The sequence below is a fragment of the Hordeum vulgare genome, chromosome 4H (assembly GCF_904849725.1).
Source record: "Hordeum vulgare subsp. vulgare chromosome 4H, MorexV3_pseudomolecules_assembly, whole genome shotgun sequence".
NCBI lineage: Eukaryota > Viridiplantae > Streptophyta > Magnoliopsida > Poales > Poaceae > Hordeum > Hordeum vulgare.
The window spans coordinates 9,229,720-9,256,993 of NC_058521.1; positions in this window are offsets into that span (position 1 = coordinate 9,229,720).

Below are 27,274 nucleotides of genomic sequence, written 5' to 3' on the forward strand. Positions count from 1 at the left end.
ACTTCGGGGCTTGGTTACGGGGACCTCGTCAAAACTCGCAGATTTTATACACTCTGGCCAGTTTTGTACGCTATCACTCACTGATTTTGGGTCACGGGGTGATATGAACATTCGGGGAACATCGGGCTCCGGTAACGGGGACCTCGTCAAAACTCGCAGATTTTATACATTTTGGCTAGTTTTGTATGCTATTACTCACTGTTTTGGGGTTATGGGGCGATACGAACATTCGGGGAACTTCACGCTCCGGTAACGGGGACCTTGTTAATACTCACAGATTTTATACATTCTGGCCAATTTTGTATGCTATTACTAACTGCTTTTTTGTCCCGGGGTGATACGAACGTTCGGTGAACTTTGGGGCCCGGTTACGAAAACCTCGTCGAAAATCGTAGATTTGGTCCATTCTAGCCAGTTTTGTATGGTATTACTCACCGTGTTTGGGTCCCGGGGCGATACGAATGTTTGCGGAACTTTGGGGTCAGGTTACCGGGACCTCGTCAAAACTTGCAGATTTTATACATTTTGGCCGGTTTTGTATGCAATTACTCACATATTTTGGGTCCCGGGCCCATACGAACGTTTGGGGAACTTCGGGGTTCGGTTACGAAAACCTCATCAAAACTCGTAAATTTTATACATTCTGGACAGGTTTGTATGCTATTACTCATTGATTTTTGGACACGGGGCGATCCGAACATTCTGTGAAATCTGGGGACAGTTCACGGGGACCTCGTTAAAACTCACATATTTGGTCCATTCTAGCCATTTTTCCATGCTATTACTCTCCGATTTTTGGTCTTGGGGCGATACGAACGTTCGGGGAACTAAGGGTTCCGGTTACGAAAACCTCGTCAAGACTCGCAGATTTGGTCCATTCTGGCCAGTTTTGTATGCTATTACTCGCATATTTTGGATCTCGGGGCCATATGAACGTTTGGGGAACTTCGGGGTGCGATTACGAAAACCTCGTCAAAACTCGTAGTTTTGGTCCATTGTAGCGAGTTTTGTATGTTATAACTCACCGTGTTTGGGTCTCGGGGCGATATGAATGTTTGGGGAACTTCGGGGCTTGGTTACGGGGACCTCGTCAAAACTCGCAGATTTTATACACTCTGGCCAGTTTTGTACGCTATCACTCACTGATTTTGGGTCACGGGGTGATATGAACATTCGGGGAACATCGGGCTCCGGTAACGGGGACCTCGTCAAAACTCGCAGATTTTATACATTTTGGCTAGTTTTGTATGCTATTACTCACTGTTTTGGGGTTATGGGGCGATACGAACATTCGGGGAACTTCACGCTCCAGTAACGGGGACCTTGTTAATACTCACAGATTTTATACATTCTGGCCAATTTTGTATGCTATTACTAACTGCTTTTTTGTCCCGGGGTGATACGAACGTTCGGTGAACTTTGGGGCCCGGTTACGAAAACCTCGTCGAAAATCGTAGATTTGGTCCATTCTAGCCAGTTTTGTATGGTATTACTCACCGTGTTTGGGTCCCGGGGCGATACGAATGTTTGCGGAACTTCGGGGTCAGGTTACCGGGACCTCGTCAAAACTTGCAGATTTTATACATTTTGGCCGGTTTTGCATGCAATTACTCACATATTTTGGGTCCCGGGCCCATACGAACGTTTGGGGAACTTCGGGGTTCGGTTACGAAAACCTCATCAAAACTCGTAAATTTTATACATTCTGGACAGGTTTGTATGCTATTACTCATTGATTTTTGGACACGGGGCGATCCGAACATTCTGTGAAATCTGGGGACAGTTCACGGGGACCTCGTTAAAACTCACATATTTGGTCCATTCTAGCCATTTTTCCATGCTATTACTCTCCGATTTTTGGTCTTGGGGCGATACGAACGTTCGGGGAACTAAGGGTTCTGGTTACGAAAACCTCGTCAAGACTCGCAGATTTGGTCCATTCTGGCCAGTTTTGTATGCTATTACTCGCATATTTTGGGTCCCGGGGCCATATGAACGTTTGGGGAACTTCGGGGTGCGATTACGAAAACCTCGTCAAAACTCGTAGTTTTGGTCCATTGTACCGAGTTTTGTATGCTATTACCCACCGTGTTTGGGTCTCGGGGCGATATGAATGTTTGGGGAACTTCGGGGCTTGGTTACGGGGACCTCGTCAAAACTCGCAGATTTTATACACCTTGGCCAGTTTTATACGCTATTACTCACTTATTTTGGGTCACGGGGTGATATGAACATTCGGGGAACTTCGGGCTCCGGTAACGGGGATCTCGTCAAAACTCGCATATTTTATACATTTTGGCTAGTTTTGTATGCTATTACTCACTGTTTTGGGGTTATGGGGCGATACGAACATTCGGGGAACTTCACGCTCCGGTAACGGGGACCTTGTTAATACTCACAGATTTTATACATTCTGGCCAATTTTGTATGCTATTACTAACTGCTTTTTTGTCCCGGGGTGATACGAACGTTCGGTGAACTTTGGGGCCCGGTTACGAAAACCTCGTCGAAAATCGTAGATTTGGTCCATTCTAGCCAGTTTTGTATGGTATTACTCACCGTGTTTGGTTCCCGGGGCGATACGAATGTTTGCGGAACTTCGGGGTCAGGTTACCGGGACCTCGTCAAAACTTGCAGATTTTATACATTTTGGCCGGTTTTGTATGCAATTACTCACATATTTTGGGTCCCGGGCCCATACGAACGTTTGGGGAACTTCGGGGTTCGGTTACGAAAACCTCATCAAAACTCGTAAATTTTATACATTCTGGACAGGTTTGTATGCTATTACTCATTGATTTTTGGACACGGGGCGATCCGAACATTCTGTGAAATCTGGGGACAGTTTACGGGGACCTCGTTAAAACTCACATATTTGGTCCATTCTAGCCATTTTTCCATGCTATTACTCTCCGATTTTTGGTCTTGGGGCGATACGAACGTTCGGGGAACTAAGGGTTCTGGTTACGAAAACCTCGTCAAGACTCGCAGATTTGGTCCATTCTGGCCAGTTTTGTATGCTATTACTCGCATATTTTGGGTCCCGGGGCCATATGAACGTTTGGGGAACTTCGGGGTGCGATTACGAAAACCTCGTCAAAACTCGTAGTTTTGGTCCATTGTACCGAGTTTTGTATGCTATTACTCACCGTGTTTGGGTCTCGGGGCGATATGAATGTTTGGGGAACTTCGGGGCTTGGTTACGGGGACCTCGTCAAAACTCGCAGATTTTATACACTCTGGCCAGTTTTGTACGCTATTACTCACTTATTTTGGGTCACGGGGTGATATGAACATTCGGGGAACTTCGGGCTCCGGTAACGGGGACCTTGTCAAAACTCGCAGATTTTATACATTCTATCCAGTTTTGTATGCTATTACTCACTGTTTTTGGGTTATGGGGCGATACGAACATTCGGGGAACTTCACGCTCCGGTAACGGGGACCTTGTGAAAACTCACAGATTTTATACATTCTGGCCAATTTTGTATGCTATTACTCACCGATTTTTGGTCTCGGGGTGATACGAATGTTCGGGGAACTTTGGGGTCCGGTTACGAAAACCTCGTCAAAACTCGTAGATTTGGTCCATTCTAGCCAGTTTTGTATGGTATTACTCACCGTGTTTGGGTCCCGGGGCGATAGAAATGTTTGCGGAACTTTGGGGTCTCGTTACGGGGACCTCACCAAAACTTGCAGATTTTATACATTTTGGCCAGTTTTGTATGGAATTACTCACATATTTTGGGTCCCGGGCCCATACGAACGTTTGGGGAACTTCGGGGTTCGGTTACGAAAACCTCTTCAAAACTCATAAATTTTATACATTCTAGACAGGTTTGTATGCTATTACTCACTAATTTTGGGACACGGGGCGGTCCGAACATTCTGCGAAATCTGGAGACAGTTTACGGGGACCTCGTTAAAACTCACATATTTGCTCCATTCTAGCCATTTTCCATGCTATTACTCTTCGATTTTTAGTCTTGGGGCGATAGGAACGTTCGGGGAACTAAGCGTTCCGGTTACGAAAACCTCATCAAGACTCGTATATTTGGTACATTCTGGCCATTTTTGTATGCTATTACTCACATATTTTTGATCCCGGGGCCATATGAACGTTTGGGGAATTTCGGGGTCCGATTACGAAAACCTCGTCAAAACTCATAGTTTTGTTCCATTGTACCGAGTTTTGTATGCTATTACTCACAGTGTTTGGGTCTCGGGGCGATATGAATGTTTGGGGAACTTCGGGGTTTGGTTAAGGGGACCTCGTAAAAATTCGTAGATTTTATACACTCTGGCTAGTTTTGTACGCTATTACTCATTGATTTCGGGTCACGGGGTGATATGAACATTCGGGGAACTTCGGGCTCCGGTAACGGGGACCTCGTCAAAACTCGCATATTTTATACATTTTGGCTAGTTTTGTATGCTATTACTCACTGTTTTGGGGTTATGGGGCGATACGAACATTCGGGGAACTTCACGCTCCGGTAACGGGGACCTTGTGAATACTCACAGATTTTATACATTCTGGCCAATTTTGTATGCTATTACTAACTGCTTTTTTGTCCCGGGGTGATACGAACGTTCGGTGAACTTTTGGGCCCAGTTACGAAAACCTCGTCGAAAATCGTAGATTTGGTCCATTCTAGCCAGTTTTGTATGGTATTACTCACCGTGTTTGGGTCCCGGGGCGATACGAATGTTTGCGGAACTTCGGGGTCAGGTTACCGGGACCTCGTCAAAACTTGCAGATTTTATACATTTTGGCCGGTTTTGTATGCAATTACTCACATATTTTGGGTCCCGGGCCCATACGAACGTTTGGGGAACTTCGGGGTTCGGTTACGAAAACCTCATCAAAACTCGTAAATTTTATACATTCTGGACAGGTTTGTATGCTATTACTCACTAATTTTTGGACACGGGGCGATCCGAACATTCTGCGAAATCTGGGGACAGTTTACGGGGACCTCGTTAAAACTCACATATTTGGTCCATTCTAGCCATTTTTCCATGCTATTACTCTTCGATTTTTAGTCTTGGGGCGATAGGAACGTTCGGGGAACTAAGGGTTCCGGTTATGAAAACCTCGTCAAGACTCGTATATTTGGTACATTCTGGCCAGTTTTGTATGCTATTACTCACATATTTTTGGTCCCGGGGCCATATGAACGTTTGGGGAACTTCGGGGTCCGATTACGAAAACCTCGTCAAAACTCATAGTTTTGTTCCATTGTACCGAGTTTTATATGCTATTATTCACAGTGTTTGGGTCTCGGGGCGATATGAATGTTTGGGGAACTTCGGGGTTTGGTTACGGGGACATCGTCAACATTCGTAGATTTTATACACTCTGGCTAGTTTTGTACGCTATTACTCACCGTTTTGGGGTTATGGGGCGATACGAACATTCGGGGAACTTCACGCTCCGGTAACGGGGACCTTGTGAATACTCACAGATTTTATACATTCTGGACAATTTTGTATGCTATTACTGACTGCTTTTTTGTCCCGGGGTGATACGAACGTTCGGTGAACTTTGGGGCCCGGTTACGAAAACCTCGTCGAAACTCGTAGATTTGGTCCATTCTAGCCAGTTTTGTACGGTATTACTCACCGTGTTTGGGTCCCGGGGCGATACGAATGTTTGCGGAACTTCGGGGTCAGGTTACCGGGACCTCGTCAAAACTTGTAGATTTTATACATTTTGGCCGGTTTTGTATGCAATTACTCACATATTTTGGGTTCCGGGCCCATACGAACGTTTGGGGAACTTCGGGGTTCGGTTACGAAAACCTCATCAAGACTCGTAAATTTTATACATTCTGGACAGGTTTGTATGCTTTTACTCACTGATTTTTGGACACGGGGCGATCCGAACATTCTTCGAAATCTGGGGACAGTTTACGGGGACCTCGTTAAAACTAACATATTTGGTCCATTCTAGCCATTTTTCCATGCTATTACTCTCCCATTTTTGGTCTTGGGGCGATAGGAACGTTTGGGAACTGCGGGTTCCGGTTACGAAAACCTCGTCAAGACTCGTAGATTTGGTCCATTCTGGCCAGTTTTGTATGCTATTACTCACTGATATTTGGTCCCGAGGCCATACGAACGTTTGGGGAACTTCGGGGTCCGATTACGAAAACCTCGTCAAAACTCGTTGTTTTGGTCCATTGTAGGGAGTTTTGTATGCTATTACTCACCGTGTATGGGTCTCGGGGCGATATGAATGTTTGGGGAACTTCGGGTTTGGTTACGGGGAGCTCGTCAAAACTCACAGATTTTATACACTCTGGCCAGTTTTGTACGCTATTACTCACTCATTCTGGGTCACGAGGTGATATGAACATTCGGGGAACTTCGGGCTCCGGTAACGGGGACCTCGTCAAAACTCGCATATTTTATACATTCTGGCCTCTTTTGTATGCTATTACTCACTGTTTTTGGGTGATGGGGCGATACGAACATTCGGGGAACTTCACGCTCCGGTAACGGGGACCTCATCAAAACTCATAGATTCTATACATTCTGGCTAATTTTGTATGCTATTACTCACTGATTTTTGGTCCCGGGGTGATACAAACGTTCGGTGAACTTTGGGGTCGGGTTACGATAACCTCGTCAAAACTCGTAGATTTGGTCCATTCTAGCTAGTTTTGTATGCTATTACTCACCGTGTTTGGGTCCCGGGGCGATACGAATGTTTGCGGAACTTTGGGGTCTGGTTACGTGGACCTCGTCAAAACTCGTAGATTTTATACATTCTGGCCAGTTTTGTATGCAATTACTCACATATTTTGGGTCCCGGGCCCATACGAACGTTTGGGGAACTTCGGGGTTCGGTTACGAAAACCTCATCAAAACTCGTAAATTCTATACATTCTGGACAAGTTTGTATGCTATTACTCACTGATTTTTGGACACGGGGCGATCCGAACATTCTGTGAAATCTGGGGACAGTTTATGGGGACCTCGTTAAAACTCACATATTTGGTCCATTCTAGCCATTTTTCCATGCTATTACTCTCCGATTTTTAGTCTTGGGGCGATACGAACGTTTGGGGAACTACGGGTTCCGGTTACGAAAACCTCGTCAAGACTCGTAGATTTGGTCCATTCTTGCAAGTTTTGTATGCTATTACTCACTGATTTTTGGTCCCGGGGCCATACGAACGTTTGGGGAACTTCGGTGTCCGATTACGAAAACCTCGTCAAAACTCGTAGTTTTGTTCCATTGTAACGAGTTCTGTATGTTATTACTCGCCGTGGTTGGATCTCGGGGCGATATGAATGTTTGGGGAACTTCGGGGTTTGGTTACATGGACCTCGTCAAAACTCGCAGATTTTATACACTCTGGCCAGTTTTGTAAGCTATTACTCACTGATTTTGGGTCACGAGGTGATATGAACATTCGGTGAACTTCGGGCTCCGGTAAAGGGGACCTCGTCAAAACTCGGACATTTTATACATTCTGGCCAGTTTTGTATGCTATTACTCATTGTTTTTGGGTTATGGGGCGATACGAACATTCGGGGAACTTCACGCTCCGGTAACGGGGACCTCGTCAAAACTCACAGATTTTATACATTCTGGCCAATTTTGTATGCTATTACTCACTGATTTTTGGTCCCGGGGTCATACGAACGTTCGGGGAACTTTGGGGTCCGGTTACGAAAACCTCGTCAAAACTCGTAGATTTGGTCCATTCTAGCCAGTTTTGTATGGTATTACTCACCGTATTTGGGTCCCGGGGCGATACGAATGTTTGCGGAACTTCGGGGTTTGGTTACGGGGACCTCATCAAAACTTGCAGATTTTATACATTTTGGCCAGTTTTGTATGCAATTACTCACATATTTTGGGTCCCGGGCCCATACGAACGTTTGGGGAACTTCGGGGTTCGGTTACGAAAACATCATCAAATCTCGTAAATTTTACACATTCTGGACAGGTTTGTATGCTATTACTGACTGATTTTTGGACACGGGGCGATCCGGACATTCTGCGAAATCTGGGGACAGTTTACGGGGACCTTGTTAAAACTCACATATTTGGTCCATTCTAGCCATTTTTCCATGCTATTACTCTCCGATTTTTAGTCTTGGGGCGATACGAACGTTCGGGGAACTAAGGGTTCCAGTTACGAAAACCTCGTCAAGACTCGTCGATTTGGTCCATTCTGGCCAGTTTTTTTTTGCTATTACTCACTGATTTTCGGTCCCGGGGCCATACGAACGTTTGGGGAACTTCGGGGTCCGATTACGAAATCCTCGTCAAAACTCGTAGTTTTGGTCCATTGTAGCAAGTTTTGTATGCTATTACTCACCGTGTTTGGGTCTCGGGGCGATATGAATGTTTGGGGAACTTCGGGGTTTTGGTTACGTGGAACTCATCAAAACTCGCAGATTTTATACACTCTGGCTAGTTTTGTACGCTATTACTCACTGATTTTGGGTCACGGGGGGATAGGAACAGTCGGGGAACTTCGGGCTCCAGTAACGGAGACCTCGTCAAAACTCGCACATTTTATACATTTTGGTCAGTTTTGTATGCTATTACTCACTGTTTTTTGGGTGATGGGGCGATACGAACATTCGGGGAACTTCACGCTCCGGTAACGGGGACCTCGTCAATACTCACAGATTTTATACATTCTCACTAATTTTGTATGCTATTACTCACTGATTTTTGGTCACGGACTGATACCACGTTCGGTGAACTTTGGGGTCCGGTTACGATAACCTCGTCAAAACTCGTAGATTTGGTCCATTCTAGCTAGGTTTGTATGCTATTACTCACCGTGTTTGGGTCCCGGGGCGATACAAATGTTTGTGGAACTTCGGGGTCTGGTTACGTGGACCTCGTCAAAACTCGTAGATTTTATACATTCTGGCCAGTTTTGTATGCAATTACTCACATATTTTGGGTCCCGGGCCCATACGAACGTTTGGGGAACTTCGGGGTTCGGTTACGAAAACCTCATCAAAACTCGTAAATTTTATGCATTCTGGACAGGTTTGTATGCTATTACTCACTAATTTTTGGACACGGGGCGATTCGAACATTTTGCGAAATCTGGGGACACTTTACGGGGACCTCGTTAAAACTCACATATTTTGTCCATTCTAGCTATTTTTCCATGCTATTACTCTCCGATTTTTAGTCTTGGCGCGATACGAACGTTCGGGGAACTAAGGGTTCCGGTTACGAAAACCTCGTCAAGACTCGTAGATTTGGTCTATTCTGGCCAGTTTTGTATGCTATTAGTCACCGTGTTTCGGTCTCGGGGCGATATGAATGTTTGGGGAACTTTGGGTATTGTTAACAGGGACCTCGTCAAAACTGTTAGATTTTATGCATTCTGGACACGTTTGTATGCTATTACTGACTGATTTTTGGACACGGGGCGATCCGAACATTTTGCGAAATCTGGGGACAGTTTACGGGGACCTCGTTAAAACTCACATATTTGGTCCATTCTAGCAATTTTTCCATGCTATTACTCTCCGATTTTTAGTCTTGGCGCGATACGAACGTTCGGGGAACTAAGGGTTCCGGTTACGAAAACCTCGTCAAGACTCGTCGATTTGGTCCATTCTGGCCAGTTTTGTATGCTATTACTCACATATTTTGGGTCCCGGGGCCATTTGAACGTTTGGGGAACTTCGGGGTCCGACTACGAAAACCTCGTCAAAACTCGTAGTTTTGGTCCATTGTAGCGAGTTTTGTATGCCATTACTCACCGTGTTTGGGTCTCAGGGTGATATGAATGTTTGGGGAACTTCGGGGTTTGGTTACGGCGACCTCGTCAAAACTCGTAGATTTTATACACTCTGGCCAGTTTTGTACGCTATTACTCACTGATTTTGGGTCACGGGGTGATATGAACATTCGGGGAACTTCGGGTTCCTATAACGGGGACCTCGTCAAAACACGTAGATTTTATACATTTTGGCTAGTTTTGTATGCTATTACTCACTGTTTTTGGGTTATGGGGCGATACGAACATTCGGGGAACTTCACGCTCCGGTAACGGGGACCTCGTCAAAACTCACAGATTTTATACATTCTGGCCATTTTTGTATGCCATTACTCACTGATTTTTGGTCCCGGGGCGATACGAACGTTTGGGGAACTTTGGCGTCCCGTTACGAAAACCTCGTCAAAACTCATAGGTTTGGTCCATTCTAGCCAGTTTTGTATGCTATTACTCACCGTGTTTGGGTCCCGGGGCGATACGAATATTTGCGGAACTTCGGGGTCTGGTTACGAGGACCTCGTCAAAACTCGTAGATTTTATACATTCTGGCCAATTTTGTATGCTATTACTCACATGTTTTGGGTCCCGGGCCCATACGAACGTTTGGGGAACTTCGGGGTTTGGTTACGAAAACCTCATTGAAACTTGTAAATTTTATACATTCTGGACAGGTTTGTATGCTATTACTCACTGATTTTCGGACAAAGGGCGATCCGAACATTCTGCGAAATCTGGGGATAGTTTACGGGGACCTCGTTAAAACTCACAGATTTGGTCCATTCTAGCCATTTTCCCATGCTATTACTCTCCGATTTTTAGTCTTGGGGCGGTACGAACGTTTGGGGCACTAAGGGCTCCGGTTACGAAAACCTCGTCAAAACTCGTAGATTTGGTCCATTCTAGCCAGTTTTGTATGCTATTACTCACCGTGTTTGGGTCCCGGGGCGATACGAATATTTGCAGAACTTCAGGGTCCGGTTACGGGGACCTCGTCAAAACTCACAGATTTTATACATTCTGGCCAGTTTTGTATGCAATTACTCACATATTTTGGGTCCCGGGGCCATACGAACGTTTGGGGAACTTCGGAGTTCGGTTATGAAAACCTCGTCAAAACTCTTAGATTTTATACATTCTGGACAGGTTGGTATTCTATTACTCACTGATTTTTGGACACGGGACCATCCGAACATTCTGTGAAATCTGGGGACAGTTTACGGGGACCTCGTTAAAACTCACATAATTGGTCCATTCTAGCCATTTTTCCATGCTATTACTCTCCGATTTTTAGTCTTGGGGCGATACGAACGTTCGGGGAACTAAGGGTTCAGATTACGAAAACCTCGTCAAGAATCGTAGATTTGGTCCATTCTGGCCAGTTTTGTATGCTATTACTTGCTGATTTTTGGTCCCGGGGCCATACGAACGTTTGGGGAACTTCGGGGTCCGATTACGAAAACCTCGTCAAAACTCGTAGTTTTGTTCCATTGTAGCGAGTTTTGTATGCTATTACTCACCGTGTTTGGGTCTCGGGGCGATATGAATGTTTGGGGAACTTCGGGTTAGGTTACAAGACCTCGTGAAAACTCGCAGATTTTATACACTCTGGCCAGTTTTGTACGCTATTACTCACTGATTTTGGGTAACGGGGTGATATGAACATTCGGGGAACTTCGGGCTCCGGTAACGGGGACCTCATCAAATCTCGCAGATTTTATACATGCTGGCTAGTTTTGTATGCTATTACTCACTGTTTTTTGGGTTATGGGGCGATACGAACATTCGGGGAACTTCACGCTCCGGTAATGGGTACCTCGTCAAAACTCACAGATTTAATACATTATAGCCAATTTTGTATGCTATTACTCACTGCTTTTTGGTCCCGAGGTGATACGAACGTTCGGGGAACTTTGGGGTCCGGTTACGAAAACCTCGTCAAAACTCGTAGATTTGGTCCATTCTAGCAGTTTTGTATGCTATTACTCACCGTGTTTGGGTCCCGGTGCGATACGAATATTTGCGGAACTTCGGGGTTTGGTTAGAGGGACCTCGTCAAAACTCGTAGATTTTATACATTCTGGCCAGTTTTGTATGCAATTACTCACATATTTTGGGTCCCGGGGCCATACGAACGTTTGGGGAACTTTGGGTTTCGGTTATGAAAGCCTCGTCAGAACTCTTAGACTTTATACATTCTGGACAGGTTTGTATGCTATTACTCACTGATTTTTGGACACGGGGCGATTCGAACATTTTGTGAAATCTGGGGACAGTTTACGGGGACCTCGTTAAAACTCACATATTTGGTCCATTGTAGCCATTTTTCCATGCTATTACTCTCCGATTTTTAGTCTTGGGACGATACGAACGTTCGGGGAACTAAGGATTCCGGTTACGAAAACCTCGTCAAGACTCGCAGCTTTGGTCCATTCTGGCCAGTTTTGTATGCTATTACTCACATATTTTGGGTCCCGGGGCCATACGAACGTTTGGGGAACTTCGGGGTCCGATTACGAAAACCTCGTCAAAACTCGTACTTTTGGTCCACTATAGCGAGTTTTGTATGATATTACTCACCGTGTTTGGGTCTCGGGGCGATATGAATGTTTGGGGAACTTCGGGGTTTGGTTACGGGGACCTCGTCAAAACTCGCAGATTTTATACACTCTGGCCAGTTTTGTACGCTATTACTCACTGATTTTGGGTCACGGGGTGATATGAACATTCGGGGAACTTCGGGCTCCGGTAACGGGGACCTCGTGAAAACTCGTAGATTTTATACATGCTGGCTAGTTTTGCATGCTATTACTCACTGTTTTTTGGTTATGGGGCGATACGAACATTCGGGGAACTTCACGCTTCCGTAACGGGGACCTCGTGAAAACTCACAGATTTTATACGTTCTGGCCAATTTTGTATGCTATTACTCACTGATTTTTGGTCCCGGGGTGATACGAACGTTCGGGGAACTTTGGGGTCCGGTTACGAAAAACTCATCAAAACTCATAGATTTGGTCCATTCTAGCCAGTTTTGTATGCTATTACTCACCGTGTTTGGGTCCCATGGCGATACGAATATTTGCGGAACTTTGGGATCTGGTTACGGGGACCTCGTCAAAACTCGCAGATTTTATACATTCTGGCCAGTTTTGTATGCAATTACTCACATATTTTGGGTCCCGGGGCCATACGAACGTTTGGGGAACTTCGGGGTTCGGTTATCAAAACCTCGTCAAAACTCTTAGATTTTATACATTCTGGACAGGTTTGTATGCTATTACTTACTGATTTTTGGACACGGGGCGATTCGAACATTCTGTGATATCTGGGGACAGTTTCGGGGACCTCGTTAAGACTCACATATTTGGTCCATTGTAGCCATTTTTCCATGCTATTACTCTCCGATTTTTAGTCTTGGGGCGATACGAACGTTCGGGGAACAAAGGGTTCCAGTTACGAAAACCTCGTCAAGACTCGTAGACTTGGTCTATTCTGGCCAGTTTTGTATGCTATTACTCACATATTTTGGGTCCCACGGCCATACGAACGTTTGGGGATCTTCGGGGTCCGATTACGAAAACCTCGTCAAAACTCATAGTTATGGTCCACTGTAGCGTGTTCTGTATGCTATTACTCACCGTGTTTGGGTCCCAGGGCGATACGAATGTTTGCGGAACTTCGGGGTCTGGTTACGGGGACCTCATCAAAACTTGCAGATTTTATACATTTTGGGCAGTTTTGTATGCAATTACTCACATATTTCGGGTCCCGGGCCCATACGAACGTTTGGGGAACTTCGGGGTTCGGTTACGAAAACCTCATCAAAACTCGTAAATTTTATACATTCTGGACAGGTTTGTATGCTATTACTCACTGATTTTTGGACAAGGGGCGATTCGAACATTCTCCGAAATCTGATGACAGTTTACGGGGACCTCGTTAAAACTCACATATTTGGTCGATTCTAGCCATTTTTCCATGCTATTACTCTCCGATTTTTAGTCTTGGGGCGGTACGAACGTTCGGGGAACTAAGGGTTCCGGTACGAAAACCTCGTCAAATCTTGTAGATTTGGTCCATTCTAGCAGTTTTGTATGCTATTACTCACCGTGTTTGGGTCCCGGTGCGATACGAATATTTGCGGAACTTCGGGGTTTGGTTAGAGGGACCTCGTCAAAACTCGCAGATTTTATACATTCTGGCCAGTTTTGTATGCAATTACTCACATATTTTGGGTCCCGGGGCCATACGAACGTTTGGGGAACTTTGGGTTTCGGTTATAAAAACCTCGTCAAAACTCTTAGACTTTATACATTCTGGACAAGTTTGTATGCTATTACTCACTGAGTTTTGGACACGGGGCGATCCGAATATTTTGTGAAATCTGGGGATAGTTTACGGGGACCTCGTTAAAACTCACATATTTGGTCCATTCTAGCCATTTTTCCATGCTATTACTCTCCGATTTTTAGTCTTGGGGCGATACGAACGTTCGGGGAACTAAGGGTTCCGGTTACGAAAACCTCGTCAAGACTCGCAGCTTTGGTCCATTCTGGCCAGTTTTGTATGCTATTACTCACATATTTTGGGTCCCGGGGCCATACGAACGTTTGGGGAACTTCGGGCTCCGATTACGAAAACCTCGTCAAAACTCGTACTTTTGGTCCACTATAGCGAGTTTTGTATGATATTACTCACCGTGTTTGGGTCTCGGGGTGATATGAATGTTTGGGGAACTTCGGGGTTTGGTTACGGGGACCTCGTCAAAACTCGCAGATTTTATACACTCTGGCCAGTTTTGTACGCTATTACTCACTGATTTTGGGTCACGGGGTGATATGAACATTCGGGGAACTTCGGGCTCCGGTAACGGGGACCTCGCGAAAACTCGTAGATTTTATACATGCTGGCTAGTTTTGCATGCTATTACTCACTGTTTTTTGGTTATGGGGCGATACGAACATTCGGGGAACTTCACGCTTCCGTAACGGGGACCTCGTGAAAACTCACAGATTTTATACGTTCTGGCCAATTTTGTATGCTATTACTCACTGATTTTTGGTCCCGGGGTGATACGAACGTTCGGGGAACTTTGGGGTCCGGTTACGAAAAACTCATCAAAACTCATAGATTTGGTCCATTCTAGCCAGTTTTGTATGCTATTACTCACCGTGTTTGGGTCCCGGGGCGATACGAATATTTGCGGAACTTTGGGGTCTGGTTACGGGGACCTCGTCAAAACTCGCAGATTTTATACATTTTGGGCAGTTTTATATACAATTACTCACATATTTTGGGTCCCGGGCCCATACGAACGTTTGGGGAACTTCGGGGTTCGGTTACGAAAACCTCATCAAAACTCGTAAATTTTATACATTCTGGACAGGTTTGTATGCTATTACTCACTGATTTTTGGACAAGGGGCGATCCGAACATTCTGCGAAATCTGATGACAGTTTACGGGGACCTCGTTAAAACTCATATATTTGGTCGATTCTAGCCATTTTTCCATGCTATTACTCTCCGATTTTTAGTCTTGGGGCGGTACGAACGTTCGGGGAACTAAGGGTCACGGGGTGATACGAACATTCGGGGAACTTCGGGCTCCGGTAACGGGGACATCGTCAAAACTCGCAGATTCTATACATTTTGGCTAATTTTGTATGCTATTACTCACTGTTTTTGGGTTATGGGGCGATACGAACATTCGGGGAACTTCACGCTCCGGTAACGGGGACCTCGTCAAAACTCACAGATTTTATACATTCTGGCCAATTTTGTATGCTATTACTCACTGATTTTTGGTCCCGGGGTGATACGAACGTTCAGGGAACTTTGGGGTCCGTTTACGAAAAACACGTCAAAACTCATAGATTTGGTCCATTCTAGCCAGTTTTGTATGCTATTACTCACCGTGTTTGGGTCCCGGGGCGATACGAATATTTGCGGAACTTTGGGGTCTGGTTACGGGGACCTCGTCAAAACTCGCAAATTATATACATTCTGGCCAGTTTTGTATGCAATTACTCACATATTTTGGGTCCCGGGGCCAAACGAACGTTTGGGGAACTTCGGGGTTCGGTTATCAAAACCTCGCCAAAACTCTTAGATTTTATACATTCTGGACAGGGTTGTATGCTATTACTGTGACATCCTCAACTTTTTCTACAATAATTATTGTAATTAAGCTACAGTGATCAACCGCTAATGATGCCACGTCATCGAATTCCATCTCCGACCCGCGTTGATTCGAGTATGTCCGGATCAAAAATTTGAAAGCGAGGGAAAAATACTTTATAAGTTCATTACAAATATTAAGAAGGATATATATAAAAAAGGAAAGTATTAAAAATAATAATGATAAAATAAAGTATAATAAAAGAAAGTGTTTAAAAAGAAAAAAAATCAAATAGTAAAATAAATAATAAAAGAAAGAAAAGAAATTAGAAAGAAAAAAATAATAATAATAAAAAAGAAAGAAGCAACCCCCCACCCCTTGGCCGAGCTGGGCCAAAAGGCCCAGCTGGCCAGCCCACCCGCGCCCCTGATCCAAACCCTAGTCCCCCCTGGCGAGCAGCCCCTCACCTCGCTACTCCCTCCCCCCCTGAGCGCCGCCGCCAGCCTCCCCCTTGTGGGGGGGCCCCACCCTCACCCCACGAGAGCCCCTCCCCTCTCTCGGTCCTCTCCCCCACCCCCACCGACACTCCCTCCCGCAGCCCCCACCTCCCGTGACTCTCTCCCTCGGCCACCCCATCTCGCCCCATCCCCACGGCCTCTCCTCCTCCCGCCGGCGGCCCCTCTTCCCCCACAGATCCTCCCCCCATCGGCCCTTCTCTCCATCGCCTCCTCAATCCCGCAGGCGAGCCACCCCCCCCCACGGCCCCTTCTCCTTCCCGCCGGCGAGCCGCCCCCCCACCTCGGCCCTCCAACCCCGCCGGCCTACCAACCGCCCCCCGTCGGCCTTCTCCCGCTCGGTCCAGGAGGGACCGGGCAGGGAGACATCTCGCCTCACCGGATCCGGCCGGCTCCCCCTCGCCGGCATGTCACCACCATCATCACCGTCCCCTTCACCATCGGAACCACGCCGTCTCCACCGTCACCTTCGTGCGAACTCCGGCTTCATCGGGCCGTCTCGTCACCGTCGGTGAGCCCCTCCTCGGGCTCCTCCCACCGTGTCGATCTCCTCACCGTCCCGGTTCCGTTCCGGCAAACGGGACCTCGATCCGTCGACGGTAGACTCCGGTAGGAGGATTTGAACTTTCGGTTCTTCTAGGTGGAGTTAGCAGAGAGTTGTTCTGTGTCTGTTAACACAAAGAGAGAGATGAGTGTTGAGAGTTTTGAGAGAAAAAGAAATAAAAACAAATGATGTATTAAATGCGTATGTATGTATGTATGTATGTATGTATGTATGAGATGTGATGTATGTATTTGCATATATGGATATTTAGAGGAATACGGTATTTGCACGGTTAGGTATCTAATAATAAAAGGATGAGTAAATGGCCTAGGGTCACTTACCGGTGGGGCCAATGCACCCGCTGTCTATGACAGGGAGGCCCCACGCGATAGTTAAACTAAATAATAATAAAAAAATAATGTTTTATTAAATAAATAAATAGATATATTAGTTAAATTAATTAATTAGAATAATTAGAGTATGACACGCGGGTCCCCCACTAAATTAATCTGATTAAATAATATTTAATCTTAAATAAAACTTGTGCCTACGACGTTCGGGACCCGCAGGTCAGTTTACCAGTCAAACGTTGATGTCAGCATGACATCGCGATGATGTCATAATAGGATTTTATTAAAATAATTAAATCTGTTTTTAATTCCTAAATAAATAATAAAACTTTGAAAATTAATATTAAATAATCCGTTAGTCAGATCAAATTATTTTCAACATGAAAGTTGATCAGCAAAACGAGACGAACCCGGATACACGGCCCGTTCGTCTGTCACGCGTCCCTAGCATAGCAAACATGGAACTTTTCCATCATTCCCAGTATAACCGGTAGTAGCCCGAGACCCGGAAAATATCATCAGATATTCTTCTGACCCGTCTACGACGGATGTTGTTGCGTTAGCTCATGTCTAGCCTGCATATTTCCATGTCATGTTTTGTGTTGCATCGGTGCTATTATTTATTGTTTCTTCCCCCTCTTCTTACCGGTAGACCCCGAGACTGACGCTGCTGCCGGGTACATCTACGACCCTGCCGATCAGTCCTTTGCCGCAGAGAAGCAAGGCAAGCAAACTCCCCTTGATCATTCCTATATCGCCGATGTCTTTCTTCCTACTGCTTGCATTAGTACTTTGCTATTGTTGTAGTTAGCTCCTATATCTGATGCATAGCCTATTTTTGATGAACTGCTACTTTCAGTCCTGTACTTTAAATATGCTTAGTATAGGTGGAGCAGTCATCCCCTCTGACCCTGTAGATAAGTTGCCCTGCTTGTTTTCAAATCTCGATCTCTGATCGACGAGCCAGACCCGACACAGCACATTCACCCCCCTTTGTTGTACGACGCTACAGAGATACTATCGGGTACCGAGGGTGACACCTCACTAAGTACTCCTGATGATATCTCTGTAGTATAGCTAGTCGGTCATGGTTATCGAGGGTGATTCCTCTTTCACCATTCCCGATGACGTCTCTGTCGTGCCACCCCGCGAGTGTGGGACCCCCGAGGGTGATTCCTCTAAGCCCACCTTGACGGGTACATCGTTCGGAATCCAACGAGGGTGATACCTCGGATTCCCCCGATGTTACAACCACACAGTTACTCGACCATGTTACTGGGATCATTGGTGATTAGTTGTAAGACGGGTGGATTCCCGTGAGACTGTGTTGTTGGCCTAATTAAAATGCTAATGGATTTGGGTATTTGATCTGGGTTGGTCGGACACCTTTTCGCACTAACCGGCTACGCGGGAAGAATTATGGGTACTCGGCGTCGCGGTATCAGCCGAAGCTTTTCAGATGCCAGGAATGTAGCGGCGCGCGTCCGAGTGGTCCCGAGATGCATCGCACTTGTGATTAAGGGATGCTAGGACTGACGTCGGCCGCCCACGCCACGTGCAGGAGCGTGAACGGGAACTGGGCCCATGAACCCTTTGTGCTTAGGATTTAGACCGGCGGGCTGGCCTCTCTGATTAGTCTTAGGTGGGGCTGCGACGTGTCGATATTCCGAGGCCGGGCAGGACCCAGAAAAGTATGTCCGGCCAGAGTGTTATCGAGCATGACGGGACATGTGGTGCACCCCTGTAGGGATGAAAATTAACTATTCGGATAGCCGTGTCCACGGTTACAGGACGACTTGGAGTTGTGCCCCGATCTTATACAACTACAATTGTTACTTAACTGGAATTAGTTTGCCTCGGGATTGCTTCCTCGCAGGGAGTCGAGGGAGGATCTTTAGGCGCGACCTCACTTTAATATTGCTGCAACAATATGACTATTAATGTGTTACCCCTGTTCTACTCTCGTCTATTGCTGCAAGACCCTGAAGATGCTAGTCTTCGATAGGACTAGGCCTTCTCTCTCTATTCTCGCATTGCTGCAGTCAGTCCACATATAACCCCCTTCTTTGATACTGATGCATAATTAGAATAGTTCTGATGTAAGACTTGCGAGTACTTTGGATGAGTACTCACCGCTGCTTTGCTCCCCCCCCTTGTCCCCTTGATCCGTTTGCTGCGACCAGATGATGGAGCCCAGTAGATGGAGGTCCCCGGCGCCGGCGACTGCTACCACGACGGTGCCTACTACTACGTGGAGGCCGCTGATGATCAGGAGTAGTTAGGAGGTTCCCAGGCAGGAGGCCTCGCCTCGTTCGATCGTTGTATCTTTTGTGCTAGCCTTCTCTAAGGCACCCCATGTTGTTTTATGTCTGTACTCAGATATTTGTTGCTTCCGCTGACTCGTGTGTTTATCGAGCTTTCGTATTCTAGCCCTCGAGGCCCCTGGCTTGTAATATGAAGCTGATGTTTTTTTTAATTTGTGTCTAGACTTGTGTTGTGATATCTCCCCGTGAGTCCTTGGGTTTGATCGTACGCATTTGCGTGTATGATTAACGTACGATTAAGCCGAGGGCGTCACAATTACTCACTGATTTTTGGACACGGGGCGATTCGAACATTCTGTGAAATCTGGGGACAGTTTCGGGGACCTCGTTAAGACTCACATATTTGGTCCATTGTAGCCATTTTTCCACGCTATTACTCTCCGATTTTTAGTCTTGGGGCGAAACGAACGTTCGGGGAACTAAGGATTCCGGTTACGAAAACCTCGTCAAGACTCGCGGATTTGGTCCATTCTGGCCAGTTTTGTATGCTATTACTCACATATTTTGGGTCCCAGGGCCATACGAACGTTTGGGGATCTTCGGGGTCCGATTACGAAAAACTCGTCAAATCTCATAGTTATGGTCCACTGTAGCGAGTTTTGTATGCTATTACTCACCGTGTTTGGGTCCCGGGGCGATACGAGTGTTTGCGGAACTTCGGGGTCTGGTTACGGGGACCTCATCAAAACTTGCAGATTTTATACATTTTGGGCAATTTTGTATGCAATTACTCACATATTTTGGGTCCCGGGCCCATACGAACGTTTAGGGAACTTCGGGGTTCGGTTACGAAAACCTCATCAAAACTTGTAAATTTTATAAATTCTGGACAGGTTTGTATGCTATTACTCACTGATTTTTGGACACGGGGCGATTCGAACATTCTGTGAAATCTAGGGACAGTTTCGGGGACCTCGTTAAGACTCACATATTTGGTCCATTGTAGCCATTTTTCCACGCTATTACTCTCCGATTTTTAGTCTTGGGCGATACGAACGTTCGGGGAACTAAGGGTTCCGGTTACGAAAACCTCGTCAAGACTCGCAGATTTTGTCCATTCTGGCCAGTTTTGTATGCTATTACTCACATATTTTGGGTCCCAGGGCCATACGAACGTTTGGGGATCTTCGGGGTCCGATTACGAAAACCTCGTCAAAACTCATAGTTATGGTCCACTGTAGCGAGTTTTGTATGCTATTACTCACCGTGTTTGGGTCCCAGGGCGATACGAATGTTTGCAGAACTTCGGGGTCTGGTTACGGGGACCTCATCAAAACTTGCAGATTTTATACATTTTGGCCAGTTTTGTATGCAATTACTCACATATTTTGGGTCCCGGGCCCATACGAATGTTTGGGGAACTTCGGTGTTCGGTTACGAAAACCTCATCAAAACTTGTAAGTTTTATACATTCTGGACAGGTTTGTATGATATTACTCACTGATTTTTGACATGGGGCGATCCGAACATTCTGCGAAATCTGGGGACAGTTTCGGGGACCTCGTCAAGACTCACATATTTGGTCCATTGTAGTCATTTTTCCATGCTATTACTCTCCGGTTTTTAGTCTAGGGGCGATACGAACGTTCGGGGAACTAAGGGTTCCGGTTACGAAAACCTCGTCAAGACTCGTAGATTTGGTCCATTCTGGCCAGTTTTGTATGCTATTACTCACATATTTTGGGTCCCAGGGCCATACGAACGTTTGGGGATCTTCGGGGTCCGATTACGAAAAACTCGTCAAAACTCATAGTTATGGTCCACTTTAGCGAGTTTTGTATGCTATTACTCACCGTGTTCGGGTCCCGGGGCGATACGAATATTTGCAGAACTTCGGGGTCTGGTTACGGGGACCTCATCAAAACTTGCAGATTTTATACATTTTGGGCAGTTTTAGATGCAATTACTCACATATTTTGTGTCCCGGGCCCATACGAATGTTTGGGGAACTTCGGGGTTCGGTTACGAAAACCTCATCAAAACTTGTAAGTTTTATACATTCTGAACAGGTTTGTATGATATTACTCACTGATTTTTGGACACGGGGCGATCCGAACATTCTGCGAAATCTGGGGACAGTTTACGGGGACCTCGTTAAAACTCACATATTTGGTCCATTCTAGCCATTTTTCCATGCTATTACTCTCCGATTTTTAGTCTTGGGGCGGTACGAACGTTCGGGGAACTAAGGGTTCCGATTACGAAAACCTCGTCAAGACTCATAGATTTGGTCCATTCTAGCCAGTTTTGTATGCTATTACTCGCTGATTTTTGGTCCCGGGGCCATACGAACGTTTGGGGAACTTCGGGGTCCGATTACGAAAACCTCGTCAAAACTCGTAGTTTTGTTCCATTGTAGCGAGTTTTGTATGCTATTACTCACCATGTTTTGGTCTCGGGGCGATATGAATGTTTGGGGAACTTCGGGGTTTGGTTACAAGACCTCGTCAAAACTCGCAGATTTTATACACTCTGGCCAGTTTTGTACGCTATTACTCACTGATTTTGGGTCACGGGGTGATATGAACTTTCGGGGAACTTCGGGCTCCGGTAACGGGGACCTCGTCAAAACTAGCAGATTTTATACATTCTCGCTAGTTTTGTACGCTATTACTCACTGTTTTTGGGTTATGGGGCGATACGAACGTTCGGGGAACTTTGGGGTCCGGTTACGAAAACCTCGTCAAAACATGTAGATTTGGTCCATTCTAGCCAGTTTTGTATGCTATTACTCACCGTGTTTGGGTCCCGAGGCGATACGAGTATTTGCGGAACTTCGGGGTCTGGTTACGGGGACCTCGTCAAAACTCGCAGATTTTATACATTCTGGCCAGTTTTGTATGCAATTACTCACATATTTTGGGTCCCGGGGCCATACGAACGTTTGGGGAACTTCGGGGTTCGGTTATGAAAACCTCGTCAGAACTCTTAGATTTTATACATTCTGGACAGGTTTGTATGCTATTACTCACTGATTTTTGGACACGGAGTGATCCGAACATTCTGCAAAATCTGGGGACAGTTTACGGGGACCTCGTTAAAACTCACATATTTGGTCCATTCTAGCCATTTTTCCATGCTATTACTCTCCGATTTTTAGTCTTGGGGCGATACGAACGTTCGGGGAACTAAGGGTTCCGGTTACGAAAACCCCGTCAAGACTCGTAGATTTGGTCCATTCTGGCCAGTTTTGTATGCTATTACTCACTGATTTTTGGTCCCGGGGCCATACGAACGTTTGGGGAACTTCGGGGTCCGATTACGAAAACCTCGTCAAAACTCGTAGTTTTGTTCCATTGTAGCGAGTTTCGTATGCTATTACTCACCATGTTTGGGTCTCGCGGTGATATGAATATTGCGGAACTTCGGGGTTTGGTTACGGGGACCTCATCAAAACTCGCAGATTTTATACACTCTCGCCAGTTTTGTACGCTATTACTCACTGATTTTGGGTAACGGGGTGATATGAACATTCGGGGAACTTCGGGCTCCGGTAACGGGGACCTCGTCAAAACTCGTAGATTTTATACATTTTGGCTAGTTTTGTATGCAATTACTCACATATTTTAGGTCCCGGGCCCATACGAACGTTTGGGTAACTTCGAGGATCGGTTACGAAAACCTCGTCAAAACTCTTAGATTTTATACATTCTGTACAGGTTTGTATGCTATTACTCACTGATATTTGGACACGCGGCGATCCGAACATTCTGTGAAATCTGGGGACAGTTTACGGGGACCTCGTTAAAACTCACATATTTGGACCATTGTAGTCATTTTTTCCATGCTATTATTCTCCGGTTTTTAGTCTTGGGGCGATACGAACGTTCGGGGAACTAAGGGTTCTGGTTACGAAAACCTCGTCAAGACTCGTAGATTTGGTCCATTCTGGCCAGTTTTGTATGCTATTACTCACATATTTTGGGTCCCAGGGCCATACGAACGTTTGGGGATCTTCGGGGTCCGATTACGAAAAACTCGTCAAAACTCATAGTTATGGTCCACTGTAGCGAGTTTTGTATGCTATTACTCACCGTGTTCGGGTCCCGGGGCGATACGAATGTTTGCAGAACTTCGGGGTCTGGTTACGGGGACCTCATCAAAACTTGGAGATTTTATACATTTTGGGCAGTTTTATTTGCAATTACTCACATATTTTGGGTCCCGGGCCCATACGAATGTTTGGGGAACTTCAGGGTTCGGTTACGAAAACCTCATCAAAACTTGTAGCTTTTATACATTCTGGACAGGTTTGTATGATATTACTCACAGATTTTTGGACACGGGGCGATCCGAACATTCTGCGAAATCTGGGGACAGTTTACGGGGACCTCGTTAAAACTCACATATTTGGTCCATTCTAGCCATTTTTCCATGCTATTACTCTCCGATTTTTAGTCTTGGGGCGGTACGAACGTTCGGGGAACTAAGGGTTCCGATTACGAAAACCTCATCAAGACTCGTAGATTTGGTCCATTCTAGCCAGTTTTGTATGCTATTACTCGCTGATTTTTGGTCCCGGGGCCATACGAACGTTTGGGGAACTTCGGGGTCCGATTACGAAAACCTCGTCAAAACTCGTAGTTTTGTTCCATTGTAGCGAGTTTTGTATGCTATTACTCACCATGTTTTGGTCTCGAGGCGATATGAATGTTTGGGGAACTTCGGGGTTTGGTTACAAGACCTCGTCAAAACTCGCAGATTTTATACATTTTGGCTAGTTTTGTACGCTATTACTCACTGATTTTGGGTCACGGGGTGATATGAACTTTCGGGGAACTTCACGCTCCGGTATAAGGGGACCTCGTCAAAACTCACAGATTTTATACATTCTGGCCAATTTTGTATGCGATTACTCACTGATTTTTGGTCCCGGGGTGATACGAATGTTCGGGGAACTTTGGGGTCCGATTACGAAAACCTCGTCAAAACTTGTAGATTTGGTCCATTCTAGCCAGATTTGTATGCTATTACTCACCGTGTTTGGGTCCCGGGGCGATACGAATGGTTGCGGAACTTCGAGGTCTGGTTACGGGGACCTCATCAAAACTTGCCGATTTTATACATTTCGGCCAGTTTTGTATGCAATTACTCACATATTTTGGGTCCCGGGCCCATACGAACGTTTGGGTAACTTCGAGGATCGGTTACGAAAACCTCGTCAAAACTCTTAGATTTTATACATTCTGCACAGGTTTGTATGCTATTACTCACTGATATTTGGACACGCGGCGATCCGAACATTCTGTGAAATCTGGGGACAGTTTACGGGGACCACGTTAAAACTCACATATTTGGTCCATTGTAGTCATTTTTCCATTCTATTACTCTCCGGTTTTTAGTCTTGGGGCGATACGAACGTTCGGGGAACTAAGGGTTCCAGTTACGAAAACCTCGTCAAGACTCGTCGATTTGGTCCATTCTGGCCAGTTTTGTATGATATTACTCACATATTTTGGGTCCCGGGGCCATACGAACGTTTGGGGAACTTCGGGGTCCGATTACGAAAACCTCGTCAAACCTCGTAGTTTTGGTCCACTGTAGCGAGTTTTGTATGCTATTACCCACCGTGTTTGGGTCTCGGGGCGATATGAATGTTTGGGGAACTTCGGGGTTTGGTTACGGGGACCTCGTCAAAACTCGCAGCTTTTATACACTCTGGTCAGTTTTGTACGCTGTTACTCACTGATTTTGGGTCACGGGGTGATATGAACATTCGAGGAACTTCGGGCTCCGGTAACTGGGTCCCCGTCAAAACTCGTAGATTTTATACATGCTGGCCAGTTTTGTATGCTATTAATCACTGTTTTTGGGTTATGGGGCGATACGAACATTCGGGGAACTTCACGCTCCGGTAACGGGGACCTCGTGAAAACTCACAGATTTTATACATTTTGGCCAATTTTGTATGCTATTACTCACTGATTTTTGGTCCCGGGGTGATACGAACGTTCGGGGAACTTTGGGGTCCGGTTACGAAAGTCTCGTCAAAACTCGTAGATTTGGTCCATTCTAGCCAGTTTTGTATGCTATTACTCACCGTGTTTGGGTCCCGGGGCGATACGAATGTTTGCGGAACTTCGGGGTCTGGTTACGGGGACCTCCTCAAAACTTGCAGATTTTATACATTTTGGCCAGTTTTGTATGCAATTCCTCACATATTTTGGGTCCCGGGCCCATACGAACGTTTGGGGAACTTCGGGGTTCGGTTACGAAAACCTCATCAAAACTCGTAAAGTTTATACATTCTGGACAGGTTTGTATGCTATTACTCACTGATTTTTGGACACGGGGCGATCCGAACATTCTGCGAAATCTGGGGACAGTTTACGGGGACCTCGTTAAAACTCACATATTTGGACCATTCTAGCCATTTTTCCATGCTATTACTCTCCGATTTTTAGTCTTGGGGCGGTATGAACGTTCGGGGAACTAAGGGTTCTGGTTACGAAAACCTCGTCAAGACTTGTAGATTGGTCCATTCTGGCCAGTTTTGTATGCTATTACTCACTGATTTTTGGTCCCGGGGCCATACGAACGTTTGGGGAACTTCGGGGTCCGATTACGAAAACCTTGTCAAAACTCGTAGTTTTGTTCCATTGTAGCGAGTTTTGTATGCTATTACTCACCGTGTTTAGCTCTCAGGGCGATATGAATGTTTGGGGAACTTCGGGGTTTGGTTACAAGACCTCGTCAAAACTCGCAGATTTTATACACTCTGGCCAGTTTTGTACGCTATTACTCACTGATTTTGGGTCACGGGGTGATATGAACATTCGGGGAACTTCAGGCTCCGGTAACGGGGACCTCGTCAAAACTCGCAGATTTTATACATTCTGGCTAGTTTTGTATGCTATTACTCACTGTTTTTGGGTTATGGGGCGATACGAACATTCGGGGAACTTCACGCTCCGGTAATGGGGCCCTTGTCAAAACTCATAGATTTTATACATTCTGGCCAATTTTATATGCTATTACTCACTGATTTTTGGTCCTGGGGTGATACGAACGTTCGGGGAACTTTGGGGTCCGGTTACGAAAACCTCGTCAAACCTCGTAGATTTGGTCCATTCTAGCCAGTTTTGTATGCTATTACTCACCGTGTTTGGGTCCCGGGGCGATACGAATATTTGCGGAACTTCGGGGTATGGTTACGGGGACCTCGTCAAAACGCGCAGATTTTATACATTTTGGCCAGTTTTTTATGCAAATACTCACATATTTTGGGTCCCAGGGCCATACGAACGTTTGGGGAATTTCAGGGTTCGGTTATGAAAACCTCGTCAAAACTCTTAGATTACATTCTGGACAGTTTGAATGCTATTACTCACTGATTTTTGGACACGGGGCGATCCAAACATTCTCCGAAATCCGGGGACAGTTTACGGGGACCTCGTTAAAACTCACATATTTGGTCCATTCTAGCCATTTTTCCGTGCTATTACTCTCCGATTTTTAGTCTTGGGGCGATACGAACGTTCGGGGAACTAAGGGTTCCGGTTACGAAAACCTCGTCAAGACTCGTGGATTTGGTCCATTCTGGCCAGTTTTGTATGGTGATACTCAGTGATTTTTGGTCCCAGGGCCATACGAACGTTTGGGGAACTTCGGGGTCCAATTACGAAAACCTCGTCAAAACTCGTAGTTTTG